We start from the raw sequence: 18,459 nt of genomic DNA, 5'->3' as shown, positions 1-18,459 counted from the left end.
AAATGCTTCCCTCGCCCACTTTGGACTTGTCAGCTCCACTTTGTCACACAAGTGACGCAAAGAAGACCCTTCCTGAGTTATCAAAGACAAAGTGCACTCACGTATGAAGCCTTTTCTACATGCTGGGCTCTTCGCCAGCAACGGTCCGTATAGCCAAAGCTGTGGTTTCTCCAGCAGTCATGTACATGTGTGAGAGTTGGACCAAAAAGAAGGCTGAGCACCGAAGAACCAATGCTTTCCAACTGTGGTGCTGGAGAAGACTCTTGAGAGTCCCTTGGACTGCAACAAGATCCAACCAGTCCATCCTAAAGGAGATCAGTCCTGAATATTCACTGGAAGGACTGATGCTGAAGCTGAAGCTCCAATACTTTGCCACCTGATGCGAAGAGCTGACTCATTGGAAAAGACCCTGATGTTGGGAAAGATTGAAGGCAGGAGGACAAGGGAGCAACAGAGGATGAGATGGTTGGACGGCATCACCGACTCGATGGCCATGAGTTTGAATAAACTCCAGGAGATAGTGAGGGACAGGGGAGCCTGGCCTGCTGCAATCCATGGGGTCACTAAGAGTTGGGCACGACTGAGCGACTGAGCAACAACTGAAGATGCCAACGCAGTATCGACGGGCCCACACCGAGGCACCCCTGGCTCTCAGGCAGCTCACAGGGTGGGGAAGACAGACAGGAATCATGAGTTGACATCAGCAAACAAACTGACCCAGACTAGTAGTCAGCGAAGCCTTCCTGTAGGAAGCATGGAAGTTAATTAGATGGGAGGCGGGTGGGAGAGAGCATTCCAGACAGCTCATGCAACCAGCATGTGGAGAAAGGGCCCACACCTCCGGCCTTGGCTGCATCTGCTGGTTACAGCCCTTCAGGGGTAGGAGGCAGACCCGGGTATCTGGGTTATCTACATTTCTACGTGCCCAGGGCAGGGTGGGGCCTAACTGCCATCTCAGCGGCTGTCTGCCACGGACCCCCTTCCTCCAGTGCGCGCCTCCTCCAGCCTCAGCCAAGCTTTCTCAGCCCACGCCTGCCCAGTCGAGGTCTCTGGACCCACGTTTCTACTTCCACAGAGGAATCTGCAGGTGCCATGACTAGGCAGCACAAAGATCCCAGCCCTGGCTCCTGCGGATGGCACATCCCTCCTGTCCACCTGGCCGCTACCTTAGCCTGCGGGTTCTCCGCTTTGGCAAGATGATATCTTGGACCAGATGACCCTGTGTCCTAGGGTCTCTGTCCTGGAGTCACCGGATGTTTGGTAGTGTCCCTGCCCCCTACCCACTAAACGCCAGCAACGTCCCTCCCCCCACCTTCCCTGTCAGGACAATCAAACGCTTCTCCAGCAAATGACGGCAGGGGAGGATGCAAAATCCCCTGCAGTGAGAACCCCCGCAGTGAGAACCAGTGCCGTGGGCCACTCTCCCGACCCCTCAGGGCGTCCTCGGCCTCACCCCCTGCCAAAGAGGATGTTGAAAGCGATCCGATCTCCACCACCTGTGGCCTCACTCAGTTCAGCTCTGGCTGCTTGTGTCCGGATTTGATCAGAGGCATCACCATTTCCAATTCACTCTCCCAGCTCTCAACACAAGCCCTGGTATACACTTCACATTTAACACACGTCTGTCTGTGTGATGAATGGACTCCTGTAATAGAGTCCCAAACACTCTCACAAGCCTCATCTCCTCTTGCCCATCTGCTGTCTTCTAAGGTGCAGAGCTGACCACACCGTGACCTTGCTCTAAAACATTCTCTGGCTCCCCACAGATGTTACGAGTTATCAGACTGGTTAACGACTTTTCCAAACCATCTCTGACTCATCTCCACGTTTACCTTGTTGCTGCGACCCCATGGACTGCAGCACGCCAGGCTTCCCTGTCCTTCACTGTCTCCTGGAGTTTGCTCAAACTCATGTCCATTGAGTTGGTGATGCCATCCAACCATCTCATCCTCTGCCACCCCCTTCTCCTTTGGCCTTCAATCTTTCCTAGCATCAAGGTCTTTTTCAATGAGTAAGCTCTTTGCATCAGGTGGCCAACCCGGAGAAGAGAATGGCAAACCACTCCAGGGTTCTTGCCATGAGAACCCCATGAACAGTACGTTTGCCTTGAAATGACCTTAAACCAAATGATTGCTTTTTCACAAATATCCCTTGCCTCATTTTCAATGGTAAATGCTTGAGATCCCAGAGAGCTTGGGCATTGCCCTGGAACACACCGATGGGAGAATGGGAGAGGGTGTGGAGACTCTCCAGGTAAAGCTTTGATGTCCTTCTGAGGCCAAGAAGATAAGCCTTCATCTGTGGCACTGATCACAGTGATGAAAGCGTCACCCATCCTAATCAGCCAGGGAAGCGAAACACTAGCCAAGAACTCTCTCTGTCTGGACCTATTTATTAAAGTGGTCTAGGATAGGCTATCCCAGAGGCTTGACCCAGAGAGCAGACTGTAGGGAAAAAGAAATCAACCTTCTTGATAGCAAGCATCATCAGTCTCTCAGGGCCAGTGGCACGAGCTGTCAGAGGGCTTCTTGGGATGAGGTTCATTCCTCCTTCTCCCGTAGAATGGGCAGGGTCCTAACCCCGAGCACATAGGCGTGGGGGATGGGTGGAGATCCCAGAGACTGCCTGTTGCGACTGCTCCAGGGCACCCAGTGCCGTGCTCTGAACTATAACTACCCCATAAACACTGAACTGTCATTTGACTGCGGCTGATTAAAGATGCAGGGATCTCATCCCAACAGTGAGCTGACAGGGCAGAGGACGTGGTGGTGCCTGGGAGAACCAGAGGGGCGTCTGCAGGCCCGGCCAGTCCCCAGCCCTGCACACGTTGCACATCAGGGCACCGCCCCTGCCCTCCGCATCAGAGTAGCCTCTGTTCCCCGGGGCAGAGCAGCTGCGGGGGGTGGGGGACCCGCTCTGGCCTGGACTCACTGTCGGGTGAGCAGGGCCGAGCCAACTGACCCCTGGGCCCAGGCTCCCTGGCTGGCCTCTCGGCTCCCTGAGAGTTCTGAGAAAGAACCCGGGACCAGGCTCCACCTTCCTGCGGGCGCAGGGGCGGTACCCGGGGCATCCCTCCCCTGGTGAGGGCCAGAGCCTTGTGCCCTGAGTGGCCAGACTTCCCTCGACCCCTGGGGCCGGGCGAGGAGGACGGACAGGTTGTTTACTGCGCTTCCCTGTCGTTACCCTAAACTTAAAGGAAAGGAAGATGATGAAGGCTTATTGTCCAATGAAATTAAAACAACCCAGGAGTACGTGAAGGAGAGTTCGGGTCTCTCTCCCAGCCCCCAGTGCGAGCATCTCCTGGGTGGTCACTGTATGCCAGACAGCATGCAGGGTGTGTTTCCTGCTTTCTTTCACTCATCCATTCATTCATTCCGCACTCACCTGCCAAGTACCCGCACTCAACGACCGACCTGCCCTGCCTGGGACAGCGTGGGAGCAAGAGGGTCCCGGCCCTGCTCAGTGCGGCTCACCATCGTGTGTGTCTGCGCGTGGAGAGGGACGAATGACGACGTTAACACAATGACACACGTAACAGTGATGAAGGGATGAAGCTGGTGGGGGCAGTCACACGGCTGCAAAGGCAGCCTCCTGAGGAAGGGGAGTCCACCATAGTGAAGATGCCTCCACCCCGGGCGCCCCCTCTGTTCACTCTCAGGTGCCGGGCCCCACCTCCCGCAGCCTCCTGGGGGAGCCCCATCTCTGCTGGTTCAGTGTCCTGTCGCACTGTCCCCAGTCCTGGGCAGAAAAAGAGGTGGCGTCTTCCCGCAGGGAAGTGCCAAGGCTGCCATTGGCCTTTACCAAGACCCCCTTCCAAACACCACCTCCCCGCACCCCGGCCCCGAAGAGAGGGCTCTAAGGAAGCATTTCAATTCTCCACCACCGGCGCCTTGCGGACGGCTCCCCAACAAGCCCACACTGTTCTCGCTCCCCTCCTGCTAACACAGCTCCCAAAAGAGGAGGCTGTCACCGCTCACGGTATGAAATAATTAGGCTGCAGCTGGGATATCTTGCTGAATGTCTAATCGTTTTCATTTGTGGGAGCTTGAAAACGAGCACTTATATGCCCCAGAGAAGGCCATATGCATGCGGGACACGTGGGCAGGAGCAAAGGCTGCCTGAGACCCGGGGCTCGGCCTGGACCGGGGAGTCTCTGGCATCGTGTGAATGAGTGCTCACAGCCAACAGGAGGCGGTGGGGACCACCTGCTTCCGGGTAAGAAAAAGCTTCACATTTGGGGGTTCATAAATTCCAGCAAGGCCTGGGTGATGGCAGATTCACAAGGAGTCAGTTAGGGGTCCAAACAGGACTCGGGTCCACTCCTGGCTCCAGGGACACAGCTACGTGGTGAAAAGCTGTGTGTGTGTGTGTGTATGTGTGTGTGTGTGTGTGTCCCCAGGAGCTCAAGGTCAGAGGAGACCAGATGAGACCAGACCCCAGGGAGACTGGAGCTGGATGCAGATGAGCAAGAAGGGATCCTGAGAGGCCTAAGTCACAGCAGAGATGTCATCCTAGGGCCCAAGACCAGCAGAAGATGATATCACTGACTCCATGGACATAAGTCTGAGCAAACTCCGGGAGACAGGGAAGGACAGGGAAGGCTGGCGTGCTGCAGCCCACGGGGTCGCGAAGAGTCAGACACGACTTAGTGACTGAACAACAGCGAAGAAGTCTTGGCTTAGGAAACAGAACAGGCTTTCCTCTCTATGGTCCTTCTTGAACTTCTCTGTCTCTCTGAAATCCAGCTCAGCACCCGTTTACTCCGTGTCTGCTCGACGCAGAGGCCAGTGTAGACGCTGCAGGTGGGGGAGGTCCACTCTCCCATGGACGTCCCACTTCACCCTTCTAAGGACACTTCAGATGCCACCACCTGACCACTGAGGACCAGGCACCCTGAGTCTACCAGGCACAGGGAACGCCAGGAAGCCTGACAGGGGAAGTGGGTCTCCCTTCTGACCAGCTCTGTCACGCATTCACTTCCCTTGAACTCTGATCACTTTTCATCTGCTATAGTAACACTATGCATGCCATTCTAGCTTCCCAGGCAACTGTATTCTCCATGAGGACAGGCGCTGTGCACCCACTGCAGCTCTGGGGAGAATCCCAACATAGCTCCACTCACATGACTTCAGAAGTACAAGAGCTTCCCCGGTGGCCTGCCAAGCCTTGTGCTAGGAGCTCTGTAACACTGTCCCATTTATCGTCACAAGTGGCCTGCATGGTTGGTATTATTTGCGTTTCACAAGTGAGATAGGGCTTCCCAGGTGGCACTAGTGGTAAAGAGCCCACCTATCTATGCAGGTAGACTTAAGAGACATGGGTTCGATCCCTAGACTGGGAAGATCCCCTGGAGGTGGGCATGGCAACCCACTCTGGTATTCTTGCCTGGAGAATCCTATGCACAGAGGAGCCTGGCGGGCTACAGTCCATGGGGTCGCACAGAGTCAGACACGACTGAAGCAACTTAGCATGCACACACACACAAGTGAGATAAGGGAGGATTAACGGCTTCCCAAGAGCCGATTCATTGGAAAAGACCCTGATGCTGGGGAAGATTGAGGGCAGGAGGAGAAGGGGACGACAGAGGGTTAGATGGCTGGATGGCATTGCCGACTCAGTGGACAGGAGTTTGAGCAAGCTCCAGGAGACAGTGAAGGACAGGGAGGCCTGGCATGCTGCAGTCCATTGGTCACAAAGAGTCAGACATGACTTAGTGACCTAACAACACCATCACCAAGGTGGCACAAGTGGTAAAGAACCTGCCTGCTGATGCAGGAAACATAAGAGACTCGGGTTCGCTCCCTGGGTCCGGAAGATCCCCTGGAGTAGGAAATTGCAATCCACTCCAATATTCTTGCCAGGAGAATCCCATGGACAGAGGAGCCTGGCAGGCTACAGTCCATAGGGTTGCAAACAGTCAGACACGACTGAGTGACTGAGCAGACAGGACTGAGCAGTCAAGACAAGACACTAGAGAGGTGAGGAGACCGTCCTAGGTCTCCCTGCTGGCAAGTGGCTGAGCCAGGGTCACTCCCGGTGTGTCTGGCTCCAGCCATGTCCGAAACCACCATGAAGAATGTGCTTAAAGTGATTTGAACAGCCTGCTGTTTCCCAACAATGGACTTACACTTCTGACTTGCCTGGTGATCCTTTTCTTTGCCTTCAGGAAGACTGCCTTCTATCAAGCTTATTTCAGTGGTTATTACAAAGTATAGAGTAATTAAATCTTAATTATTGAAGATGTGCACTTACAATTTAGACACAAAAAGGGGTAAGAAATTCAAGAAAAAGCACAGGAGGACCCAAGAAATGCAGACACTGGCATCTTGACGCCGGGTCATCACTGTTAAACTGGCTCATTGGGTGACTGTGGAGTGAATGAATGTGAACACGAGTGGTGAGTGAGTGAGGAATGAGTGAGCCGGGTGCACATGCCTTGTACTCCTCCACTTCCCTCAAGCCCTAACCTGCAATTCACCTTGATTTTTCTTTTTTTAAAAAAATTAAGAAATAAGACAAGTTGAATAGAACTGTATCTATTTAAAGAAATTTGAAGCAATAATTAATAACCTCCAAAATCAGAAACCACCAGGCATAGACAGGTATATTCTGTTAATACCAAACATTTAAGGAATACATTATATTATACCATCTGTCTATAATCTCTTCTAGAAAGAAGCAAATACTTTCTAACCCATTCTATGAAGCCTGCATTACCTTAATATCAAAATCAGACATAGACATTACAAGAAAAGAAAACTACAGACAAATATCCCTCATGAACATAGACGCAAAACCTTCAACAAAATATCAGCAAACAGAATCCAACAATGTGTAAAACAAATTGTGTACCACAACTAGGTAGGATTTATCCTAGGTGTGTAAGGCTGGTTCAACATTTGAAAATCAATGAATGTAATCCATCACATTAATAGTCTAAAAAAGAAACATCCCATGACCATATCAATAAAAACGGAAAAACCATTTGACAAAACGTAGCACACATAAATGATAAAAACTCTCAGCAACTAAGAATAGAAGGGAACTTCCTTAACTTAATAGAGAACAGCTACTTAAAAAAGCCTACGGCTTGCAATACTTGATGGTGAGAAACTTGAAGTTTTCCCATAAAAACAGGAACAAGGCAAGCATGTGCTCTCTCATTGCTCCTTCTCAACATCATACTGGAAGCCCTAGCTAACGCAATAGGACCAAAAAAAAAAAAAGGAAATAAAAGGTATAGTCAATGGTAAGTAAGAAATAAAAACTTTTTGTTCACAGATGACAGTAATTCTTTATGGAAAAAGTCTGAAAGAATTGGCAGGAGGAAAAGCAACTCCTGGAACTAGGAAGCAATTACAGCAAAGTTGCAAGACACAAAGCTGAGGGCAAAAGTCACTGCTCTTCCATACACCGGCAATGATCAAATGAAATGTGAAATTGAAAACCCAATACCATTTGTACCAGCACGCCCCCAAAATGAAATACTTAGGTATAAATCCAACAAGATAAATTTCAAAATCTAGGTGAGGAAAACTACAAAACTATAATGAATGAACTAAAAGAATAACTCAATAAATATATATTTCATGTTCATGGGTAGGAAAACATAATATTGTGAAGATGTTCGTTCTTCCCAACTTGAGCTATTGATTCAGTGCAGTCCCTTCACAAAAAGTCACTGCAAATGGATCCGTCTTGTAAAACTTAAAACTATGAAACTTCTAGAAGATAACACAGGAGAAAGTCTAGACAATCTTAGATACGATGGTGACTTTTCAGATGCAATACCAGAGACATGATACATGAGAGGAGGAACTAATAATCCGGACTTCATTAAAGTTAAAAACTTCTGCTTTGTGCAAGACAGTGTTAAGAGAAGAGAGGACAAGCCACACATGGGGAAAAGTATTTGCAAACGCCATATCTGATAAAGGGCTTTTCAAGAATATACAAAGAATCCTCAAAACTCAACAATAAGAAAACAAACAGCCTGATTAAAAAATGGGCAAAATGCCAAACAGATGCCTCAGGGAAGAAACATACAGATGACAAGCATATGAAAAAAAAAATGTTTCTACATATACGCCATCAAGGAAATACAAATCAAAGAAACAAGAGATTCTACTACACACCTACTGGAATGGCCAAAACCCAAAACGCCGACAGCACCAAAGGCTGGCAAGGACACGAAGAGCAGAAACTCGTTCACCACTGGGAATGCAGAACGGCACAGCCACTCGGAAAGACAGTTTGGTGTTTTCTCACGAAACTATCAACAGGCTTTTATCGTGTGATCCAGCACTCGTGCTTCTTGGTATTTACCCAATGAGTGGAAAACTTACGTTCACACAGAAACCTGCGTACAGACATTTACTCACAACTGCCAGAACTTAAAAGCAACTGAGACGTCCTTCCATAGGTGAACGGATAAATAAACTGTGATCCATTCAGTGAAACACTGGTGTTAAAAAGAAGCGAGCTGTCAAGCCAGGAAAAAACATGGAGGAATCTTAAATGCACATCAGTAAGTGAAAGAGGCCAATATGAAATGGCTACACGTAGGTGTGATTCCAACCATGTGCCATTCTAGAAAAGGCAAAATGATGAGACAGTGAATAAAGATCAGGGGTTGCCAGGGGTTAGGAAGGAAGGAGGGATGAAGAGACAGAGCCAAGAGGGTTTTTAGGGCAACGAAACAATTATATAGGACACTGTAACTGTGGACACACGCCATATGCATTTGTCAAAACCCAAAGAGTATAACATCCAGAGGAAACCCTAACGTAAACATGGACTTTGGACGACACATGTCAGCGTAAGTTCACTGACTGTAACACAGGTACAGCCGTGAAAGTAAGAGACACCTGCTCCTTGGAAGAAAAGTTATGACCAACCTAGACAGCATATTACTAAAGAGCCTCTTGATGAAAGCGAAAAAGGAGAGTGAAAAAGTTGGCTTAAAGCTCAACATTCAGAAAACTAAGATCATGGCATCCGGTCCCATCACTTCATGGCAAATAGATGGGGAAACAGTGGAAACAGTGTCAGACTTTATTTTTCTGGGCTCCAAAATCACTGCAAATGGTGATTGCAGCCATGAAATTAAAAGACGCTTACTCCTTGGAAGGAAAGTTATGACCAACCTAGACAGCATATTAAAAAGCAGAGACATTACTTTGTCAACAAAGGTCCGTCTAGTCAAGGCTATGGTTTTTCCAGTGGTCATGTATGGATGTGAGAGTTGGACTATAAAGAAAGCTGAGTGCTGAAGAATTGATGATTTTGAACTGTGGTATTGGAGAAGACTCTTGAGAGTCCCTTGGACTGCAAGGAGATCCAACCAGTCCATCCTAAAGGAGATCAGTCCTGGGTGTTCATTGGAGGGACTGATGTTGCAGCTGAAACTCCAATACTTTGGCCACCTGATGCGAAGAGCTGACTTATTTGAAAAGACCCTGATGCTGGGAAAGATTGAGGGCAGGAGGAGATGGGGACGACAGAGGATGAGATGGTTGAATGACATCATCGACTTGATGGACACTGGTTTGGGTGGACTCCGGGAGTTGGTGAGGGATAGGGAGGCCTGGCGTGCTGCAGTCCATGGGGTCTCAAAGAGTGGGACACAACTGAGTGACTGAACTGAACTGAACACACGTTCTACTCTGGTGGGGGACAACGTGTGGAGGCAAGGGCTAAATAAGTCATCGCTTCACTTTCCACTCAGTTTTGCTGTGATCCTGAAATTGTTCTAAAAAACGAAGTTTATTTTAAAAAAACAAAAACAAGAGGCCATGGGGTGCGTGTGGCCCCAGCTCAGGCTCTGTGCTGGTCTCTGGAGCCCAGACCTGCCCTCCTCAACCTGCTTGCTCCTCCCCAGAGCTCTCCATGCTGTCCCAGCAGAAAACCTAAACACTTGGCCTGAGAACCCCTTCATCATGAGGTCCCCACTAACCTGAGGACTCCACCTTCCCCAGCCACATCATTCCCCTGAACTCCAAGAACACTGAGTTTCAGTGATCCACCACCAACCGTGTTCTTCCCACTCCTGGTTCCAGGGTAATGCCATTTTAGTTTGTATACTAAATTTTAAAGCATATGCGATGTATACTAAATTTTAAAGCACCAGTGCAGACACGTGATAACCCACAGTGTGTGCCTGAATATCTTTGTCCTTGCCCACAAGTACAGAAGGACAAGTGCTCACGGGTGCAGGCTTTGGGATAATGATGCATTTGTGTATTTTGTTCTTCTCACTTATGAAGCATTGCAGACCCCCCGACCCTGCCAGCCTCTCCAGATCTGACAGATGCCTCCAAAGGGCTGCATCGTGGTCCATGATGCTGAAGTGGAGACAGTCTTTTATCAACCTTTCCCTATTGACGGACCTTTACATTTTTAAAATAATTTTCATCTTTTGCCACAGGAAACATCTTTGTGCACCTGTTCCTACTTGTTGTTGCTGTTCAGTCACTCAGTTGTGTCCTCTCTTTACAATCCCATGGACTGCAGCACACCAGGCTCCCCTGTCCATCACCATCTCCCAGAGTTTGCTCAAATTCATGCCCATTGAGTCAGTGCTGCTATCTAACCATCTCATCCTCTGTCACCCCCTTCTCCTCCTGTCCTCAATCTTCGCCAACATGAGAGTCTTTCCCAATGAGTCAGTTCTTCGCATCAGGTGGCCAAAGTATTGGAGCTTCAGCTTCAGCACCAGTCCTTCCAATGAATATTCAGGGTTAATTTCCTTTAGGATTGACTGGTTTGATCTCCTTGCCATTCAAGGGACTTGGCCCTGAAATGAAGGCAGAGAGTCTGACTTCGCATCTCTTTCTTCCTATAGCCTTGAGCAGGACTGGCCACTGAGGAGGTGATCAATACTCCTTTGTAATGGCACGAATGGCCATCACACTCTCACCCGCCATGTGTTCAATGCAATTTTTGCTTTGTGTTTAGGCCTTGTGGCAGAATCTCCCACCAAATACCTAAGTAATTTGTTACTGAAGCTAAATTGGCACACATTTATTTTTAATCATTTGAGGCTTTCAAAACATTCTATGTGTTTATCCTTCAATATTAACATGGAAACTTTTAGAAGCAGCATTTCATTCACACCACGACAATTTGTCCCGAGGACAATTTTCCCAACATTAAGCACCAACGATGTTAGATAGCATCACTGACTCACTGCACATGAATCTGACAAACTCTGGGAGATAGTGAAGGACAGAGGAGCCTGGCGTGCTATAGCCCAAGGAGTTGCAAAGAATCAGACACGACTTAGCAACCGAACAACGTTACCACATTTCTGGGACAGTAAATAGAGAAAATTGAAATTCCTTTGAAGCGAGATAAGGGAAGTTCGAGAACTAAAGTTTGATGTGGGTTTTCTCAGGATGCGCTGAGCTTATGAGATCTTTCCTTTTTAACTTTTTATTTTATATTGGAGTATAACTGACTTATAACATTGCGTTAGCTTCAGGTATATAGCAAAGTGATTCAGGTACAGGTATACATATATTGATACTTTTTCAGGTTCTTTTTCCATATAGGTTATTATAGAATATTGAGCGTAGAGTTCTCTGTGCTATACATAAATGGGTACTTGTTGCTTATTTGTCTTATGTATAGTAGGGTCTGTCTGCTGATCCCAAACCTCTAAATTATCCCTCCCCTAATCCTTTCCGCTTTGGAAACCATAAGTTTGTTTTCTGCATCTGTGAGTCTGTTTTACGAATAAGTTCACTTGTGCTGTCTCTTTTAGATTGTACATATGAGAGGCGCCGTCTTTATCCTTACCTTTCTCTGACTGACTTCACTCAGTAGGATAATTTATCGGTCCATCCATGTCGCTGCAAATGGCATGATTTCACTCTTTTTCATGACTCAGTAATGTCCCACTGTATATATGTGCCACACCTTCTTTATCCATTCACCCGTCCATGGACATCTAGGTTGCTTTCCCATGTCCTGGTTAATCTTTCCAACTGGACTCTGACAAGAGGGGCCCACTGAGTGCAGCTCAGCTACTTTGTCGGGAAGATCAGCGGGGACCCTGTGAGTCACCTCTGATGGTCTCAGAAGCGCCGAGGGCAGCAAATGTATTTCTGGAGTCACCATGAGGAACAAGGAGGCCCCTCTTTCTTCTGTCACAGCAGCGGATTATCAGCTTGACCCAGGCAGCTGGAGGAGCCCCACCGCCTCCTGACGCGCCTGGCCTGTCAGCCCTCACCTTCCCACGGGACAGATGGGGAGTCCTTCTCCTGACCCTGACCCACCCCCATCCCTCTGGGGCTTCCCTCAAGCCTCGGCCTCCGCACAGCAGGCCCCTCTCAGAGTCCCTCAGAGACGCCTCAGGCTCACGGGGTCACTCAGATCCAAGGCCAGTGGCCCCCAGAGGTGACGCCCCACCCTCTCCTCAGCTACAGCACAGGACCAGGAGAAGGCCCAGAGTCAGGAGGGATGGGGACAGATACACAGAGCACACGCCTGCGTGTCCATCCACCTCAGAGCGAGCAGACAGGGAGCGGGTGACGCGTCGGGGAAGGAAGTGTGTCACCGACAGGAAAACAGAATGGCTCCGGCCCCCACTGTCGGGACTCCGAGAGGAAGCCTCGCTCAGGCCCTTGTCTCCCGGCGGCCTGGCCCCTGGGACAGGCCTGGGGACACCTGACCCACCTCCCCGAGGCCGTGTCACGGAGGTGGCTCAGCTCAGAGGCGGAAGGGGGAGACCGGTGAGTCCATCTTCAAACTCCCTGAGCTGAGCCTGGGGGACGTAGGGACGTGAGCGAGGGCAGGGCAGGCCCTCAGGGCCCAGGAGAGGAGGTGCTGGCTGCCAGATGGACACCATCGCGCCTGCAGACGCTGTGAGCCTCCCAACGACCCCTCCGTTTTGCCAACCTTACCCCCTCCCTCCCGCGGCCCCCGGGCAAGGTGGTGTTGCCCCCCCAAGCTGTCCAGTTGACTGGAGGCTGTCCTGATGCCTCCTGCTCTTACTCCAGTCATCTAACTAGTCATCTGACTAACTAACTTAGTGATCTAACTAAGACACTGCATCCTGAGAGCTCTGCTTCCTGAATTAATTCATGGACCTGGCCCACTGGCAGCATGCTCATGTCCCTCAACCTGACTGCAGGGCACCCACATGGACTCTCCCCACAGCTCCTCTTCCAACTGTTCTTGGCTTCCAGCAGCTTCTTGCCTACATGGAGCCAGAAGGGACACTCAGACACAGAGATCTCCCGCTTAAACTCCGCATGTGGCTTTCTGCACTGTCCCCAGGCTCCTTACAAGCCCTTCATGATCTGATCTTGGCTCCTTTTCCAGCTTCATCAACTTTCGCATCCAGGGGTAATTCACACACCTACCTATCCACCCACCTCTCCCTGCTCCTGCATCCAGCCACCCGTCCAATCAACGTCTGCATCCCAGAGCTGCTCACCTGGGCCTCACGGCGCTCTCATTATGACGACAGCAGCTAAGGTCTTCCTCTTAGTCCTAAGTCCTGCTTTATCCCTAGGCTGCTTTCCTAGATCCCCAGGGCACCCTCTGTGCACTTGGATCTCAGCCCTGCCGTCAGCGGGGCCCTGCTCTGCAGCCTCCCTCCACCCCGTCCACTGGTTGATGTGTGTCCCTGATAGGGACCCCTTTGTCTTCTCTTGAGCTCCCCCCACCCCTGACTTGCTGGGACAGCCGCAGGGCTCCTCACCAGGCTCCCCAGCCCCGGTCCCCGACAGGGACCCCTCCTCCTCCTTCCCCAAAGTCTGCAGCCTGAGCGGCAGACTCCTCCATGTGCCTTCCCCACCCCAGCCCTCACTGCCCACCCCAGTGGGCAGGCCCAGCTCCGGGCAGGGCCACTGCCAGCCCAGTCCGCCTGTCCAGCTACCCAAGAGCAGGGCCTCCCCAGCTCTATCGGGAGTCAAAGGAGGACAGAAAAACCCCCGTGGGAAGTGCCAGCCACAGCACAGAATAAAGTGGTGCAAGTCTCCTCCCCAGCTCCATCTGTCTCAGAAACGAGATCGGGGGCACCTCTCCAGCTAGGAGACCTCCAGACCTCTCCAGGCAGCAAGACTCCCGGGGGGCCAGGTTGGGGTGGGGGTCCTCAGGTACCTGCAGCCTGGCCTGGGTGGGGCGGGGCCTGCACCGTGCTCCCTCCCAACAAAGACTCTGAGTGAGGTGCTCCCAAGCCCCGCCCCTCCTTCCCTGCCCTTCCTTCCAAGTGTGGGAGGACACAGGGCAGGGAACTCCAGGAGTCAACAGAACAGGAACCAGAACTGGAGGGATCCCGGGGGCCCCTGTGGGAGGATCCCGGGTCCAGTGGGAGGCAGCAGCTAGGTGGGGACCAGCTGGACACTGTTCCTCCACACAGACGTCACAGACGCGCCAAGATTGGCCAGGGGAAGAATGAGAGCCTTTTGACACGGTCCTGATTTTTAGAGATGAACATCCATTTATCCAAAGCTGATGCAGACAGGACCACATTCTGCTTGGAACCACAAATGCAGAGAGGGTTTCCTTAAAAGGCCTCTTATCAAGTTTAAAGAATCTTACTGCTTTTGTTAGGACAGGATGTGGTAGTACCTGGCTGAGCAACAAGAGACGGATAAAACGGAGAAAAAAGATCACTGAGGTTTCTGCTAGACTGAAGAGGGAAGAAAATAATTCTCAAGAACCCTGTCTGTGTGATAAAAAAGAGTTTGGAGTTTCCCAGATGCTGTCCTCAGATTCTGGCGCTGGTAGGAATTTTTAAATTGTAGTGGGGACTGCTTCCCTTGTGGCTCAGCTGGTAAAGAATCCGCCTGCAATGCAGGAGACCTGGGTTCGATCCCTGGGTTGGGAAGATTCCCTGGAAAAGGGAAAGGCTACCCACTCCAGTATTCTGGCCTGGAGAATTCCATGGACTGTAGGGTCCATGGGGTCACAAAGAGTCAGACATGACTGAGTGACTTTCACTTTCAACATAGACTGAACATAAAATTTACTATTTTAAGCCTTTTTGAGTGTACAGTTCAGTGGCATTAAGTCCCCTCACAGGGCAACCTTCACCACCAGCATCTCCAGAACTTTTTCATCTTCCCAAATGGAAACCCCACACCCACTGAACATTTCCCATCCCCTCCTCCTCCAGCCTCCGGGAACCTCTTCTCTGCTTTCTGTCTCTGTGACTTTGATGATCCTAGGGACCTCCCCTGAGTGGAATCACACAGCGTTCATCCTCTGTGTCCAGCTAATCTCAATGAGCCCTCAAGGTTCACCCATTACTATAGCTGTGTCAGCATTCCCTTTTCAAGGCTGAATAATACTCCATTGCGTGGACAGACCCCATTTCCTTTATCCATTCTTCTGTTGATGGATTCTTCGCATGGCTTGGCTTTCAGATCTAAAGACAAAGGGTCAAACTGAATTTGATCCAGTTGACCTTTCAAAGGCATGGGCCTGTTAGTTAATTCAATTTTCAAAATCAAGGCTATCATACAAGTGAATGAAAAATTTTTACTTTATTAAATTTCACTACAGACAGGCCAGTACCCAGCACCCACCCCCATGACTCCCTCATTTCCTCAGTCCTCTTCCAGCCCTAATCATTTTTACAGCCTCTGATCACAAGCAGAGGGAGTGAGATTCCTGGATTCTCTTTCCTTAAAATGCCTTCCTACAACGTGAGGGTCTCCTCTTATTACTTCCAGCCGGGCGGTCTCGGGCTCCCTGGCAGGTCAAGCGGAGTGTCTGCATACAGTTGACATGCAGGAAAACCAGGCTGCACTGGGTGATGCTGACCTACTTTTCTCTGTGAGATATTATAAGAAGATGCTCAGCGTGGCAGCTAAGTGACAACATTTTGCTTGTCTCCTTTGCCTTTTTTTTCTCTTTCTAGGGACAGAGTCTACAGCCTCGCATCAGCTCTGCACTTGGCCTGGGGGAGGGCTGGGCTGCCTTGCCGCCTTACCTGTTTCCCACTCTTCAAATCACCTGGCTGCAGGCAAGGGCGCCTGGGGCCTGAATCCATGAGTCAAAGGAGCCTGGATATAAAGACAGAGCCTTCGAGGATGCCCGTGGGGACTTAGGGAGATGGAGGAGGCAGAGGTGCACTGTGGAAAGGACAGAGGGATGGATTTCCAGAGGTAAAGAAATGAGCCAGGAATGAATCAGTTATGGGAGGAGAAAGCGACTGCCCAGAGACCACATGCAGCCAGGAGATACAGCCTGTTTAGCTCACCTGGTATAAAGAATATCCTACTCAGTTGTCTGCATTTTAAAATTATATCATATACATACACAAAAGAGATGGCCATTTATCTTGAAAAATCAGATGTTCCCCGCCCCCACCCCACCAGGCTTACCCTGAGCAGGACGCCCCCTGTGGTCAGGGCTGGTGCTGCTCTTCCCACCCCTGCTCTCCTGGTGCCCGAATACACCTGCCTTCCAGGCCTGCGCCCCGTGACCTCAGCCAGGACTAGGGGACAGGGCATAGGACAGAATGGGCATGCCGGAAATCGCTCCCATGAGCACTGGCTGTCCAGGAATGCCAGGGCGAGGAAGAAGGCGATTCTAGCTGGAAAGAAAGTTTAATCTGAAGTTCTCGACTTTAACATTTGGAGACATCCAGAATCAGTGCACTTTCTGCAGCCTGGCGCAAGTCTAGCCTTTTAAATGGTCTTGACCTTGACCTTGACCTTGATGCCTGTGGACACTGCAGAGCCTCCTGCTTCCACCAGCCCTGCCCCTCCCTCCCATCTGGTCCAGCCCTGTTCCTGGAGCTCCTGCAGACAAATGCCTGCCTCTGCCAGCTCACTGCCTCCTCCCGGCCGATGTCCTGCCCGGCATGGACCCCTGGGGAGGCCCTTCACTGTTGGTTCCCAGGCTCGTGCTGGGCCCCTTCTGAGTGCCAGGGGCTGCTCACGAGGAGGGAGTGAGCCAGAGAGCATGCAGAGGATGGCGGGATTGGGGGCAGGGCGGTCAGAGGTCAGGAGGGGCCTGGTTGGAACTTGACCCTGGGGCTGAGAAGATAGGATCCTTGCACGAGGATGACAAGGGGCCTCCAGGGTGTTTAATCAAGGAAGCACCCAAGTCAGGGCAGAGTTTTCAGAAAGATGTTCTGGGAATGGACGTGCGGAGTGGACCAGAAGTATGTGTGGGCTGTCCCCACCTGCTTCTCCTCTTGACAGGGACGGAGTAAAGGGACTAAGTAGGTGATTAAATAGTGAATCCCACTAGGGGACTGTGGATGGAAAAATATGGGCGACCCCTGTAAATTAGTGATTCCTCAAGAAAGCAGCTTTGCTTAACCACAAAACCAAGCAGGCTTGCTCAGCAACAGAACCAGGAGGCAGAAGGACGAGACAAGCCCCCAGCACAACAAAACCACGGTGGCAAGAGACCCACAAGCTGCCCAGTGAGCTCTGAAGGGTAATGATCCCTAGGACACGCTCTCTGCACATGTGAAAAACAGCAATTTGTGGACCTCGCTTGACCACACAGAGACAAGAAAATCCCCCTGCTCAGCCTGGAGGAGGAGGTGATGGTGGGAGCATGACATCTACTCAAGAAAGACAAAGAAGCTCTTCTGCCTCCCCCACTTTTCTTTTGATTATAAAACCAGAGCCCACTAAGTTCTCAGGCGTGGCATCTCTTGCCTTCCCCACTGTAGGCCTCACGAGTGTCCTATTCTAATAAATCACTTCTCACCTATCACTGCCTCTCCCTGAATCCTCCTCTGCACCGAGACATAAGGGACTGTGGTACCAGAGCTCTTCAGAGCCCCCGAAATGACAACCACATGGGTCCACTTTGCTGCCCATCTCTTCCCTCTGCTCCTCCAGGCACTGTCCCCACCCTGCCCATGTGGAAAAGTCTCCGAGGTTGCTTTCCACTTCTCACGTATCTGAACTGCCTGCCCACCTGGACTAGAATCCCAGCGAGCACTGGGCCATGCTTCTCGCCCCTCAAGTCCCCTGCAAGGAGATACAGTGACCTGGGCTGAACGGACCCTTCAAAGCGTGTGCTGCACAGTGGAAACGCAGACTCAGAGAACAGACTGTGGACACAGAAGGAGAGGATGGGATGAGCTGAGGGGCCGGCATGGAAACATACATTACCACATGCAAAACAGACAGCCAGTGGGAATTTGCTGTAGAGAGCTCAGACTGGGGCTCTCTAACAACCTAGAGGGCTGGGATGGGGTGGGAGGTGGGAGACAGGGTCAGGAGGGAGGAAACATGTGTATATCTATGTGTGATTCATGTCGATGTAAGGCAGAAACCAACGCAACATTGTAAAGCAATTATCTTCCAATTGAAAATAAATAATTTAAAAAAATGTGCACTGCATGGCTGGCGATCACAAACAATCCTGTGCGTGGGCCTCTTCCTGGTTTTGTTTTTTTCTGGAATAACTAGATCTAAAGTTTGAGATTCCTTTTTGGAAAACTGCACCCTGGAGTCATCTTCCACAGTTAATCAT

The 18,459-nt window shown here is 50.6% G+C and overlaps 1 protein-coding gene and 1 long non-coding RNA gene across 3 annotated transcripts in view; one reads left to right on the top strand and one right to left on the bottom strand.

The window, feature by feature from the left end:
- Positions 1-18,459, bottom strand: part of PTPRE (protein tyrosine phosphatase receptor type E) — a 179,250-nt gene that overhangs the window by 126,436 nt on the left and 34,355 nt on the right. The gene's annotated exons all lie outside the window — the stretch shown is intronic.
- Positions 12,603-17,688, top strand: LOC147344539 (uncharacterized). The gene is made up of 2 exons (XR_015155370.1): positions 12,603-12,734; positions 15,875-17,688. It is a non-coding gene; the product is annotated as an uncharacterized LOC147344539 (long non-coding RNA).

The sequence above is a fragment of the Bos grunniens genome, chromosome 26 (genome assembly GCF_055505025.1).
Source record: "Bos grunniens cultivar Pamir isolate PY7600 chromosome 26, Bosgru_T2T1.0, whole genome shotgun sequence".
NCBI classification, from domain to species: Eukaryota; Metazoa; Chordata; class Mammalia; order Artiodactyla; family Bovidae; genus Bos; species Bos grunniens.
This window is presented reverse-complemented; position numbering and strand designations above follow the sequence as displayed.